Source organism: Calypte anna, chromosome 12 (genome assembly GCF_003957555.1).
Source record: "Calypte anna isolate BGI_N300 chromosome 12, bCalAnn1_v1.p, whole genome shotgun sequence".
Lineage (NCBI taxonomy): Eukaryota > Metazoa > Chordata > Aves > Apodiformes > Trochilidae > Calypte > Calypte anna.
In genome coordinates this window covers 3045220-3060031 of record NC_044258.1, presented here as the reverse complement: position 1 = coordinate 3060031, position 14812 = coordinate 3045220, and the positions used below count along the sequence as shown (strand labels likewise).

The 14812-nt window shown below is 43.4% G+C and overlaps 1 pseudogene; it reads left to right on the top strand.

Annotated features, from left to right (window-relative positions):
- The first annotated feature begins 13542 nt into the window (after positions 1-13542).
- On the top strand, positions 13543-14439 carry LOC103532604 (annotated as a pseudogene).
- The last annotated feature ends 373 nt before the right edge of the window (positions 14440-14812 follow it).

Here is a 14812-nt window from a genome sequence, read left to right as displayed (position 1 = left end):
ACTTCCAAAAGGGCTAGAAAAAGGGAGAAATCATATGACAGTAATTGGCATGAATGGGGAGCCTTTTAAAGTACCTATTTTAGGAGATGTAGAAACAGAAGCAGAAAAAGGGGTTTGTCTGAATTATTTGCTTTTGCTCCCCAAGTCAGAATATAATTTATTAGGAAGGGATTTGATTCTTAAACTAAATTTAAATATTCATAATCAAGGGAACAAATTACAAATTGAATTATACACCTTGATGCAAGCAGATGAAGAAATTATTAATCCATCAGTATGGTGTAAGGAGGGTAGAATGTTTCTCAGAACTGACCAGTGTCTTTGGCTCTGCACACCACTCTCTGACTGTAACTATAAACATCGACTGTTAACAGTCCCAGAAGCAGACACTGTGTGAGAATCTTGCTGTTAGTTTTAGCAGGTGCAGCTACTTACAAGAGACTGACCTGAAAGCAAAGTACAAGACAGAAAATTACTATTATCCTGGCCCAAACCAGGACGGGGACAGAAGAAGTTAGACCCTGATCAGGTATCCGGAATTTGGAATTCTGGCCCTATGGCCCCCAAGAACAAAAAATAAGGAAATTCGACAGGTCCTAGGATTATTAGGATATTGTAGACCATGGCTTGAAAGCTATAGTGAAAAGGTAAAATTCTTGTATGAAAAATTAACAAATAACCAGCTTAAGTGGTTTGCTGAAGATGATCTAAAATGTGAATAAATTAAAAGAACATTGGTAGAGGCTCCTGTATTAAGTTTACTACATTAAAAAAAAAAAAACCAAAAAGACCAAAACAAAACAAACAAAAAAAAAATTTTGTTACAACACAATATCTAAATATGGGTTGATCTATGGTATTGACTCTGACCAAGGCACACATTTTATCTCAAAAGTGATTAAGTTATTATGCAAATCATTTGGCATACATTGGGAATATCACACTCCCTGGCATCTGCAAAGCTTGGGCGGGGTGGAAAGAATGAATCAAACTACTAAGCAACAATTGGCAAAATTAATGGTTGAAACCCAAATGCCTTGGACAAGATGTCTACCACTGGCACTTTTAAATATAAGAACAAAACCACAAAGTCAAACTGGGTTATCACCATATGAAATGTTATATGGGATGTCTTATTGTTAGGGAATGGCATTAGAACATAATATAATAGAAGATGAAAATACCAGAAAATATATTGCAACTCTGGGAAAGTGGTTAAATGAATTAAGGGAGATGGGAATATTGGTGCAAACACCTCCCTTGGGATTCGCGATACACCAGTTTCAACCTGGGTATAAAGTTTCGATAAAGACCTAGAAAGAGGAAAGCTTATCCCCTCTCTGTTTTGTTGACTACAGATACTGCAGCCCGTACAGCTGAGAAGGGGTGGACGCATGCGTCTCGAGTCAAGGGACCCGTAAAGGAATGGACAATCGCTTCAGCTCCTGGGGATCCTAGGCTGGTTTCGAAGAAACCTTGAACAGATAAGTAACCTTGGAATTTTATATGGTAACTCCAGAAAAAAAGGTCCCCTGAGATAATTAAGGTTTATCTGAAAATTGATATTCTAGGGCTAATTGAGGGTTAATATTCTATTAGGCAATACACATGAGCAATGAGTCCTCAGTGAAAAGTAAGGGACAGGATAAGGGCAAGACCTGGTAGGGCATTGAAGCCGCAGCTGCAGAAGGTCTGCCAAGGGCAGCAATCCCTTTGGGCTGTGACCGCTGGGCATCATGACCCTTACCAGACCTTTCCTGGTCCTTATGGGATTGGTTTCCCTGACCCAGTCCAGCAATTGTGGTCCATGTATGACTACTACCCAAAGAGGACAGATTGTCTCTGAAACCTTGATATACCACTTGCTCTACGACTGCAGAGGTGAAAAATTGGGAAGTTGCATACATAATTAAACCCGATATGCTATGTGCAATGAAGGAAATAAAACCATATGCTATGACCCAAAAGAACTCACCTGCCAATATTGGGTGGAAATCAGGGCAAATTCAGCAGAAGGTAGGCTGATTGCAAAGAGCGAAGTTATAGCCAATTTAAGGTGCCCCTTAACTTTTGATGCCTGTAATGCTACTGATGATGACCCATGTACTGGTTGTGGTAATTTGGGCTGGAGGAGGTATTACAGTGAAAGTGAAAAATATACATATGCCCCAGGCCTGAGAAATCAATGCCTTCCAACTGTTACAGTTGGGATGCAGAATATCTCGACAGGAGTTATTATTATTGTGGTGGCACAGGATGGAGTTGTGTCTGTTGGAGTACAGCTTCCAAATGGGGATGGCCTCAACAATGCAAAGGGACCCATTGGAAGCAGTAATTAAGAGGGGAGTAGTTCTCCCCAACTGTACCATAATAAAAGAAAAATCTAGGGAATCAATGCAACACAGGTTATCGTTTCATTCATTTTATCATGAATTGGAAACTGGAGTGAAATATGAAAGTCCTACAGTTGCTAAAACCTTTTTGTAAATCTCGCTGAAAATATTGCTAAAATCACTAAACGTTACTAATTGTTATGTATGTGGAGGTACCAATAAGGGGGAGAGATGGCCCTGGGAAGATATGGAGAGTAACATAACTGACCCTGGAACCTGGAAACAGCCTGGAAAGGGCAACAGGAAAGAGCAATGGGTCTTACAAACCTCTATAATTGGAAGAAGTTGCTGGCCGGCATACCAGTAAGTAACCTTGAGTGTGAAGGAGGTTATGTCTGGAATTAAATGACAAAAAGGTGGAATAAATGGAGAATGCCTCTTGAAATTGCACGAGCATTTATATCAAAGGAGTGGTCTACTCCTGAGGGCCAGTATTGGATTTGTGGTCAATTTGCACAGGCATTCTTAAAAATAAATAAATAAATAAATAAATAAATAAAAATTGCTCAGGGTCTTGTGTTTTAGGAACCATCAGACCCAGTTTTTCCTGTTACCTATAAGTAAGGGAGAACGACTTGGAGTACAAGTATATGCAGGGGTCAAAGAACTAAGGAAGAGGAAGAGGAGGAGGAAGAGGAGGAAATTATATTGATTTGTGTTCCTGTGAATGGTGTCTACATGTCAAGAGTGATTAAATGTGAAACTTGTAGGTATGGGTGCAACTGGTGTCATACGTATGTAGACTTATGCAGACTTAAGCTCTGAGGGAGAGAGTGGTTAAAGGAATTCACAAAATGAGTCTAAAAAAAGAAAAGGGGGAAATTGTAATATATGTGTGTTTGTGAATTCATGTTGAATAATTATTTGAATAATTATAAAGTGTTTACTAACTCAACTTTTATAAAGTATTTTGCTAACATCATTTTGAGAGTACTAATAATATACCTGCCTTCAACATTGTGAAAGATGCAAATATAACTGTTCTTTGTGTAACTACAAGGCTTCGGGGAACAAGAAACAAGACATCCACAGTTTCCGTACCTTGAAAAGGCTACAATGTACATCCTGTTGTGCTAATCTAAGCTGATTTTGCTGCTCACCACATAGCATTTCAATTTAAGGTGGTTTTACTGCTGACTGCAGAGTGCTGCACAGGAAAAAGCAAAGGAGCTCATGTGCGGAATCGAAAGGTAACGAGAGGGGAAACTGAGGCAGACACTGACTTCATCCAACGACCACCAGATGGGGGTCAAAAAGACCCTCACAGATAAAGTGGGCATGTGCCTTTGAAGGCCTGCCTCTTCCAAGAGCTAATAAACATAACCCAGCCTATTCCTAGAACAGTCATGAATATGTATTAGAATAGTTATGAATATATATTAAGGTATGTAATATCAGCTAAAAGATTAAACTTTACGGCATGTGTGTGAGTGGAGCAGAGACTCCCCATGCACCCAGCGCTGTTTTGCTTATTGCAATTTTATTAATTAAATTAAACCATTAACAGAAGAATATTGAGTCTCGGTCATTTATAACAGAGAGTAAGTCTGTCCTTTGGATTCTGTTCTGCCCAAACAGCTAAGCTGTGCCAGTGGGCTTTCTGCATCTGTAAACCTGAGAGCCTTGCTCTTTATGTTGTCTTGATGCAGATGTTTGCATTCTTTTGGTGCCTCGTTAGCCTTGGCAGTGCCTTGTTTTAAGAACAAGACCCACACTTCAATTATTGCCGAGACAGAAGTTAGTCTCATTAAGACCTTGTGTTGCTTACACTATTTTTGTGGAAAATTATAGGTCTCAATAGCTTTGTCTAGCCCCATATTCACTTTCTCTTAGTTTAATTCTGAATTTACTGGTACGGAATACAAATTCATTAGCATCATATATCACACCAGCAGTCAGGCTATGGCTTGACGTTATACCACAAATTCAAATATATCAGCCCTCAGCGGCCACACTCCACTGTTGCTCAATAGGGCTCTCTAAAGTCCGAACAAATGGGACAGGCAAACAAATGCAAAGAGTGACCACTGAAAACTTTGGCTGCCCCTTACCCTCACATCAAACCCAGCCGACGACACCACCAGCAGTCGAGCCACAGGTTGGCATTATACCACAAATTCGAATATACCAGCCCTCGGCGGCCTCTCTCCACTGTTGCTCAATAGGGCTCCAAAAACTCTGAAAGAACGGGACTGGCAAACAAATGCAAAGAGTGACCACTGAAAACTTTGGCTGGCCCTAACAAAGCCAGCTTTCCAAGACTTTCCCTGAGAACTGTATCCCATCTACTAAACGTCACTCTCACAGCCTCTAAGCATCTCCTGCTGCAAGGTGTCAAACCAGCTTTACAAAGCTGGGGGAATACAAGAGGCTTGTAATAACAGCACCTAAAACCCCCACAAGGAGAAAGGATTTGTGCTTCATAATTCCTGTAATAGAAATCTATACTGGGCTACAGTGAATTGCTATGTTCTCTGCTCTGGAAAAGCCTTGACAGCAGCAATATGTCAGAAGCACCATTCTGATCAGCAAAGCTCAGCACAAAGTATAAAGCAAGCAGGCAACAAGGGCCCAGTTCTGCATGCAAAGCAGGGGGAGAGCATCACTTGCAAGCCCCTTGATTAACTTGCAGCTCCAGGAATGTATAAATGGATGTGAAGACTGCCCAGATCCAACATGGCCCTGAAGCTATCTATTAACAGCCAGAGGCATGGCAGTGAGGTCCCCACCTAGCCTCCCACAGCCCCACAACTCTCCTATATCTGGAGAAGGACTTAACTCTGAGGAGGGACCAGACCCGGTATGGGCTCTCTGCATACAGCTCTGGGATAGATCTGCATCACATCAAAGTCAGAGCAGCTACGCATCTGATCCTGTGATTGTATTCATACTTTTGTAGATAGCATAGGAATTACAGAAAAAGTGGTTGGTTCTGAAGACCACTACAGCAGGAACAGCATGTACCCTCTGGAACTAGAGGAGCCTGAATCCTAATAGTCAGGACCTGGCAGCAACAGGAATCAGTATAATTGTCCCTGTACAGTATGTGGTTATCTGTCCTGGTTTGGGCCAACATAAAGTGCTTCTTCTGTCTTGTACTTTTGCTTTTAGCTAAGTCTCTTGTAAGTAGTTGCACTTGCTGAAATTAACAGCAAGTTTCTCAGACAGTGTGTGCTTCTAGGATTGATAACACTTGATGTTTATAGTTACTGCTAGAGACTGGTATGCAGAGCCAAGGACACTGCTCAGCTCTGAGGAAAACATTTTACCATCCAGGAGGATACAGAGGTCCCACCTGAGCCCTCCTTTGGGGAGGAACAGACAAGATAGATGCCAGAATTGACCAAACAGAGTATTCCATCCCATATACGTCACACTCAGTATAAATTTGAGGCATCACGAGGGCCGAGCCAGATCTTTTCCGGATTTCCTGATTTCCTGCTTCCTTCCTTCACTCGGCATCCTGGAAGGATCCCATCCATTCGTTTGCCTGTGGTCCTGATCCGTGCCAGCCCATATCTGTGTGTTCCTGCCTCCAGTTCCCGACTGCTGCCGACTCCAGGAGTCCAGCCTGGACTTTCCCAGGGCTGCCCTACAGCCTCGTGGTGACGTGAGAGTTATTGGGGGAAAGGAGGGAGGAATTGTGGTTTCCATTTTCCTGTATATTTGTATATATTTAGTAATTTTTCCTATTCATCATTACTGTTTCATTAAAGTTGTGTAGTTTAGTTTCCAACCCATAAGTCTCTCTCCCTTATTCTCTCTCCTTTCTCTATCAAGGAGAGAGAGAGATTAATAGAGAGCGTCTGTTATTCGGTTTAATTGCCGGGCCAGTGTTAAACCGTGACAAAGGACAGAATGGGTTGAACTCTGGAGATTTCAAAAGTCAGTATTGGTGTCCAACCACTTTACAGTAATTTAAAGATCATCTTCACTGGATCAAATGTGAAAATCCCCCTCCCCAGGAGGTGATCTGAACCAAGGGGCAGGGGTCTATTGGGTAAACACCAAGGAGGGCCCCTTAGTGTCAGGCTCACTCAGGCTCCCTCCTTCCTCCTTCTGCAGGGACCTGGTCAGTGAGGTGCTGGGCAAGTCTTGAATTCTCAAGTAAAGGGCAGATACACAACCCTGGCTTAACAGAAAGGAGGAAAAAAGGTCAAAAGGCAGAAGCAAGTGACACAAAGAGATGCTGTCCCCTTCTTATCTTCCATATGTCAGACCAGACCCCAGCAGAATTAGGGATATGCTGCAAAGATCAGGGATGTAAGCCAGGCTCCCCGTGGGCAGCGGGGGATCCGACTGCAACTGCTTTGCACCCTCCTCTAGTGCCACTTTTATTAGTCCCTTTGCCCCAAGAGAACATGCATACTTTTCAGGAATGAAGTGGGAAAGTATTATTACAAAAATTATTCACCTTTTTTTCATCAGTCCTCTAACAAGGCTTCTCACTTGACATTGTTTTCTAGTAGCACGTGTCCATGGCTCCTGGTCTAGTGCCACAGGTTGGGAATAGGTAAAGTGCTAAAGTCATAATTTGAAAAGGAAAGAGGGGAAATCCTGAGGCCAAGACTGATCTAATGAAGGGCATATATCCTGGAGAAACCTTTGGGAGAAAGCAGGAACCCGTATTCTGTGGCTACCCAGCCAAACCCAGACATCTCATCATCCTAAAGTAAATCCCTTCTTTACTTTGCTTCATATAAAGTGGAGCATGGAAAGCAAGCACTGCTCAGCAATAATGACAATAGGTAAGGGAAGAGCTGAGATACCACCAGATCTGAGGCATCAGATGAGTGGGAGAAAGAGGCTACTGTACAGTGTGGCTATATCAGTACTTCTGATACCGCAGCTATCATAATCATCTCACACCAGCTTTAAAAACAAGTGGCAGAGCCACAACACTCCAAGCTAAGGTACATAAATACAATTTAAAAAATGGCACCTATATTCTTTTATCCAGCATTTATTAAAGATTAACTTTTCCTTTGCTTTGATCAGTTTCAGCTGGTTGCAGAGGGAATGGGTAACTTTTGAGATAAAGTGTAAAGAGGAATCATCACCACAGACCTGGTAGCTGTAGGATTAACTTCCCTTGAAAGAAGAAAGGGATTGTACCTTATGTTGAAGCACTAAAGCCATCAGGTTCACTTTTCCCTCTCATGATCTCTCAGTCAATTCATCTTGAAATAAAAGTTGACAGAGAGAGCTAGCAGGCTATGAGACCTTCAAACATCCAAGCCATAGATGGGCGTATTGGTTTGGGTTTCTCCTTTATGTGGGTTGATGTTAACATGAGATAGTTAGTGCCTCTGGGCTACCGGCTTCCACTGGCTTCAACACATTCCCCAAGGCTTGTTTTCCAAAGGAGCAGATTTAAAGAGAATAGATGCAGAAACAACTTCCAGTTGACAAAGTAGCTGAGAGGCATGATATTCCTATGACACTTTGGAACAATAAAGCAAGTAATGTGAAGACTATTTCGCAGTTCTCTTGTACGTGGGGCGATGTTACAAGAAGAGTTAAGCAGTGTCTCTGAGATAGAGGTTTTGTTTCGCTTCTCAGCATTCCTAAGGCATGTTTTGCATAGCAGAAGATCTAAACTGCCGAGATGTCAGAAAGAGCTCCCACCGCAGAAAGCAGCGGTCAGGAATGTTATTCCCATATTGCTCTGTCCCTGACACCTTTATTTAGAGCTTAAAGGTCTTTCCGAGTTTTTTTTAGTCTCAGATTCACTACCTGATTTCAAGATGTTATATCTTGAAATAAGTTTAGGGAAATGCATGTAAGGAAATAAGAAAGCTGTGGCTACGGATTTGCGTTTTACCACAAACCTCAAATATACCAGCCCCCGCGGCCACTCTCCACTGTTGCTCAATAGGGCTTCCAAAAACTCCGAAAGAACGGGACTGGCAGACAAATGCAAAGAGTGACCACTCAAAACTTTGGCTGGCCCTAACCCTCACATCGAACCCTACCCACAGCACCACCAACAATCGGGCTATGGATTTGCGATTTACCACAAACCTCAAATATACCAGCCCTCAGCAGCCACTCTCCAATGTTGCTCAATAGGGCTCCCAAAAGTCTGAATGAACGGGACTAGCAAACAAATGTATAGAGTGACCACTGAAAACTTCTGGTGGCCCTAACGCTCACATTGGCACTCCAATACTCGGGTTGGGGGTGTATATTTTCTATATATTTGTATTTTTGTTACTTTATCCCTTTTGTTTACTGCCCTTTCCCCTGTGCTAGTGAATGTGTCTCCAGTTGCTTTCAATTTCCCACTTGATGTCTGCAGTCTTTATTCCCCCATTTCTCTTCCCTTGGGGGAAGAGGGGAGGAATGGAGAGTAGGTCTGTCCTTTGATTTGTGGTCTGCCCAAACAGCTAAGCCGTGCCAGTGCGCTTTCCTGCATCTGTAAACCAGAGAGCCTTGCTCTTTAATAGGACCGTGTTCTGCCCTCTGCTGCCCTCCCAGCACCACTTCTTGTCCTTGCAATTGGAGGGCACTGAGTCACCCCATCTCTGCCTCCTCAGGACTGCTGTGTCTGCTATGCCCGGGGGACTCGCTAAGTGTGGAGATCCTAAGAAAAAGCCTGCTTGCAGAATGATTGCTCCATCTCTCTGTGAGAGGCTGACTTTCACATCCAATTTAATAAGCATTTCCTCAGTGTCAGCCTGTCTCTGGAACACTTGCATGCTGAGGGAACCATCCTCGGCACTACCGTCAAGGGTCTAGGAGAGTGTCACAAACAAACAGCCCTGGCAGAACCACACATCAGAGTTCCAGCTTCCATAAAACCAGCAGCAATCTCAAACCCCCTCCAAAAGCAGTGAAGGACTCTCAGACCTTCAGGCACTCCCCTATTTGCCCCTGAAAAAAAAAACACTTGCATGTCTTCTCTCCTTCACCAAAATAAAGGAGGAGGGCAAATGGTTTCCAGCAGACCAAGGGCTGGAAGTGTTTGGGCTGGCTACTGGAGAGAAAGAAATTCTTTACCATGAGGGTGGTGAGGCACTGGCAGAGGTTTACCCATAGAAATTGTGGCTGTGTCCTGCCTGGAAGGAAGGGTCCATGGCCAGTTTGGATGGGGCTTGAGCAATATGGTCAGGGCAAGGAAGGTTTTGGAAGGCGAAGGATCCCCTGGCAATCAGTTGCCCAGTCTGCCAGTGGGTACAGAAAGTACCTGGTGGGATTTTTGGGTTTACTTTTTTTTCCTGGAAAGCTAGGGTCAGGAGCCTGCTTCTGTTTCTGAAGACTAAGTTTGCTAACTGTACCGATTGCTTTGAAGAATGCCTGTTGTAATCACATTTATCCCGGGTATATTACACTTCTTTAAAAACAGAAGTGTACCCAAGTTTGTCATCATCTAGAAGATAGCCTTTGGTGTGTGTTGGCAGGACTCCATGGCCTGAGCATCTTAAGGATAATGTTGTTGTTACTACTTCTCTAAGCCAAGTAACAGTTAAAGAAATACTCATCAAACTTCATGTAATGGTTGGTTAGCAGAATAAAAACTGAACTCCTACACGACTCTGCATACTTGCAAACACAAGTCTATGAGTCAGCGACTACACAAATACGTTGCGTGTCATAAGGAGCATTATCTATCTTGGATGTTGCCTTAAAATTGCCAAGCTTGTGGTGTTCCTGCTGCCGGAGAACATATACCAGTTCAATATCTTCAATTAGATACCAGTGAGATAATATGAGGGAAATTAAAGACAGGCGTTAGTTGTGGTCTTAGGAGGATGCATGTCTTCTGAAGCTGTCTTTGCAGCGAGAGGTGGAGTGATTGTTTTTGAGAAATGCTCCCCCTCTGTTGGTTCCTGTCCCTTAGTAAATGTTGATGAAAATCCGTTGCAATGTGTAGTTCTGGATGTTTTCATGAGAGCATTTAGAGCCGTTGATGGCATTTAGTCTACTAAGCAGATTTTTGCAGAAGTTTCTATTAGGATATATAATGTTAGGAATATGGTATTTGGGTGGCTTTGTTGTGGAAAGTGTTTACTGCCAGTAGAACGCTTACTGTGGAGCTGAGAAACTGCAACCATCAAATCTCTTGTAAAATTTCTGGTGCCACTTGGTCCATTTTCATTCCAAGCTATGGTGGGTTGGTGTGACAGGACTTTTGTAGAGAGGGAGCATCCAGAGGAGAGGGGGGAGAGAAGAGAGAGCAATACTGGAGCAGAGAGACCTGCAGCTGTGGAAGACCCCCGTCCAGGGGAGGTGACTGTGCCTGAAGCAGGAGGTGAACAAAAACAAAACAAAACAGAAGCAGAGAAGCTGGTATAGGCTTGTGCAGTAGTGGAATGAGGGTTGTGGAATTTTATTGGTAGTGTTAGGTCATAATACATCTGGGGGGATAGGTGTTGTCTGTTTATGTGGAGATGACAGTTTTTTCCCTTTCAGGTACTTAAAAAAAATTAAATTCTTACACTAAAAAAGCTTTACCTTTGTTTTCTCTCCCCCAGCTGGGTGTTTGGTTGTTTTTTTTTTTTCCTTGGTCCCGGTCAGTCTGCGAGGCGATGTTCTTTGCCTGTGCTTTGGTCCAGAAAAACCTTGGTTTTGGCAGGCAGGATGATTTAGGAGGCCTCCAAGAGCACAGCTCCTGGGGAGCATCGTGGATTCATGGCAGAAGTGGGTACCAATGATAGTAAAATGTAATTGGGATCTTTGCAGGAAAGGTGTTGTGTCGGAGAGGTAGTTTGGAGAATCAAAAGGAACACTGAGATAGTAAGCCAGGCAGATGTTGTGAAGGGTCCTTAGTTTTACCTGTAAGTCACTTGTGGAACAAATGGGAACTAGTATTAAAAGGCAGGTTTTTTGTTTTGTGTACTGTGTCATTATTTTCTTGGTTAGGGACCAATAAAACTTGAATGTTTTGCCTTGCTATGTCCTGTGTCATTATTTCTTAAGGTAGGTTTTGTATGTTGTCTCTTTTTAGTGACTGGATTAGCTGTGTATGTCTGTGTCAAATCCTATTTGTCTCTCTCTTGTCTGAGTTGGCCAACTCATTGTCCACTGTCCACTTTGTTCTTGTCTTTCCCTCTTCTACTGCCTCTTTCTGTCTCCTACTGTCTTTTGGTATCAAGCAATAAGGCTATAGCTTGGAGACAGCAATTGAAAGTTCAGCTAGGGAAAGGAGATACCTATGAAGCAACTATCAGAGACATTGACAAGAAATCTGATATTGCAACAACAAAGGTTCACCCTAAGAAAAACTGCCAGTATTGTTACTGCGACACTCAGCTGATCTGAGGCCAGGAGAATTTGTAGTGGCAATTGGAAGCCCGTTTGCCTTACGTTTGCCGTAGCTGGAAACCGAAGAGCAGGGAGAAGGGCCTAGAAATACTGCCACTTCTTTTCTTCTGGGGTTTTTGTTTTGTACAGCAAAACAAAAAAAAAGAGGGGGTCTCTTTTTTGCATGTCACTGATACACACAGACTTTCCGGAGATAAGTAACACATGATTCAAAAGGTATACATGAGGTGCTAACAAAGATAGAACAATTAGGGAAGCGTCATGGGTGGGATAGCTTTACGGGATATACCCCTGCGACTATGCGAGTACTCCATTACCTGATATACCCTCTAATAGTCATGGTAGTGATGATTCTCATGTTATCTACTTCTTCAGTGTGTGGCAATACTACAAATTGAACGATATGGTCAAAAGATCTGAGTACTGTGGGCAATGATTCAAATGCATGAGAACCTTCCTTCGAACATGACGAAAGAACTCGTGAGTTCTAAAAAAAGGGGGGAATGAAAAAGAGAAAAATCCTGAAAGGAGTAACTCCTGTAAGGAGTGGGGATCAGGCCAAGCTGTTTTTTAGAATTTACTTTATGTAGAATTAAGGCTTGTGATATATGCTAATGAATTTGTATTCATAACTACTAAGAATTCAGGGTTAAACTGAGAAATAAGCTAACAAAGCACCTGAGACATTTCACTTTCCCATACAAAGCAGCTGAGACATTGAATTTTCCCACTAGAACAATGTAACCAATACAAGGTCCTAATGGGACTCGCTCGGAAATAATTGCGTGTAAGTCTTTTCTTCTGTAACTCTTTTTCTTAAATCAAGTCTTGTTTTTAAGAACAAGTCTTGTTCTTATTCAGGCGCCAGCTGGGCACCAAAGGATGCGAACTTTCGCACAAGAAGAACATAAAGATATCACAACCAACGGATAAGAAGAAAATATGGTTGGGGTCTGATATAGCCTTGTAACAATATAATGAAGTCAGCAAAAACTGAGAATGTAATAATGTTGTAGCCTCCCCTTTTACTGTATAAATACCCTAACTCCTTTTCCATTAACCTTTAGAACTCTTTGTCCGGCATGAGGTAGGAGTTCCCCGGATCCGAAAATAAATACCATTGCTGTTTAGAGACTCAAAACTCTGTCTCTAAACAGTTTTGCTTGGCCTTTTTCGGCTTTACTGGGAAGATTAAAATTCTAAAGATACTTTTCTTTATATTTAATCTATATTCATTCGGCAGAAGATAGTGACATTCATAGGCTTCAAGAAAATTTAATGCTGTTACACAGTTGACTAAACAAATTCTTCATCATCCTTACAAAGCAAACTCCTCTCAGTTTTCTACGATAATGCTTTTTTGGTGTCATTGTGTTCAATTAAGCTAATTTTGTAACATCGGGACATTTATAACAAGGACTCCCACAGATTCGACTGTATCAAAAAAAACATGGTATGAGATCCAAAGTGACCAAAGTAGTCTTTTTATTATCGCACGTACAGTGAATACAAAAATAATCTTAATGTTTCATTTTTTAGTTTAAAAAACCCTTTCCATGTAGTGCCTAAGACTCAGCTTCCGACGGGGAACGGCGCTCACGGCAGCAGCGTGGCCATGGCTCGGCGCTTCGGACAGACTGAGCTGGCTTTGACTCCGCGGCTTTATCCTCCAGCCACATTCCTTCCAGCCGCTGCTCTTCCCCTCTCTGCCTGCATAACCTCTGCTTGGGGTAGACGACACTTTCCCGATCGTGTGTGCATAAAGCCTGACGACTTCCCTCCCCTCTCTTCCCCTCAACCGCACCTTCCTCGCCTCCTTCTCTGGCGCCGGGCGGAGCGGCAGCCCTTCTCCGCCGCCGTCCCTGCTAGCATCCCGCCGAGGATGTGGCTGTCGCTGCTGAGCCCGTTGCTGCTTCTCTCCCTCGGCAGCAGCTCAGGGGCCGCGGAGTTCTCGGCCTCCCGAGCCAAGCGCCCGACCCGCTGTGATGTCTCCGAGTGCCCCAGCCCCAGATGCTCCAGCGGATACCTCCCCGACGGCTCCAACAGCTTCCTCATCTGCTCCGCGGGTGAGAGGGACTCCTGCGGCCGCAAGGAAGAACCACCCTGATGGGACAGCCTCGACTGCCTCTACTCCATGGGCAAGCGCTTCGCCAAGGGTGGGTCTGCCACTACAAGCTCAGCTCCCAGGTATGCGGCAGAGACGGACTAACCTACGATAATATCTACCAGCTGAGGCGAGGAACCGCACGGCGCTGCAGCACGGCTTGCCTGGTATCGCCCAGGTCCGGAAAGGAGCCTGCGAATCGGGTCACCTACAGGCCAGGAGCCCAAGATGCAAATTCAACTTCGTAGCAGATGTGGTGGAAAAGATTGCACCCGCAGTTGTGCACACTGAACTTTTCCTCAGGCACCCTCTCTTCTGTCGAAACGTTTCACTTTCCAGTGGATCTGGGTTTATTATGTCTGATTTTGGTTTAATTGTGACCAATGCCACCGTGGTATCAAGCACTAATGCTATAGCTGGGAGACAGCAATTGAAAGTTCAGCTACGGCATGGAGATACCTATGAAGCAACTATCAGAGACAGTGACAAGAAATCTGACATTGCAACAACAAAGGTTCACTCTAAAAAAAACTGCCAGTATTGTTACTGGGACACTCAGCTGCTCTGAGGCCAGGAGAATTTGTGGTGGCAATTGGAAGTCCATTTGCCTTAAAGAATACTGTGACAACAGGTATTGTCAGCACTGCTCAGAGAGATGGCAAAAAACTGGCCTGAGGGACTTCAGTCACAGCTGGAATTTCACCCCGTACAGGCACCATTCACATGAATCTCTTGAAACATGTAACCAACAATGTCTGAATTGTACTCCAGCTACTGGTGATGGAAAACTGCATAGCCCAGGTTCAGAGAGCTAATTAATTTTTTAGTCACTAGCTCACAATGCCAGTTAAGGAAGATACACCAAATGGCTGAGACAGCCCTTTTGACTGGGAATTTAGTTGACACTGAAGACAAGTGGGAAAGGAATTCTCACTAAAGCCTAAGGGGAAAAGCAAGATCCAACCACTAGAAAACCTTCATGTTTTTTACTTCAGTTATGACTTCGTGTCAAGTCAATACAATGAACCCCTTCAAATATAAGGTTAAA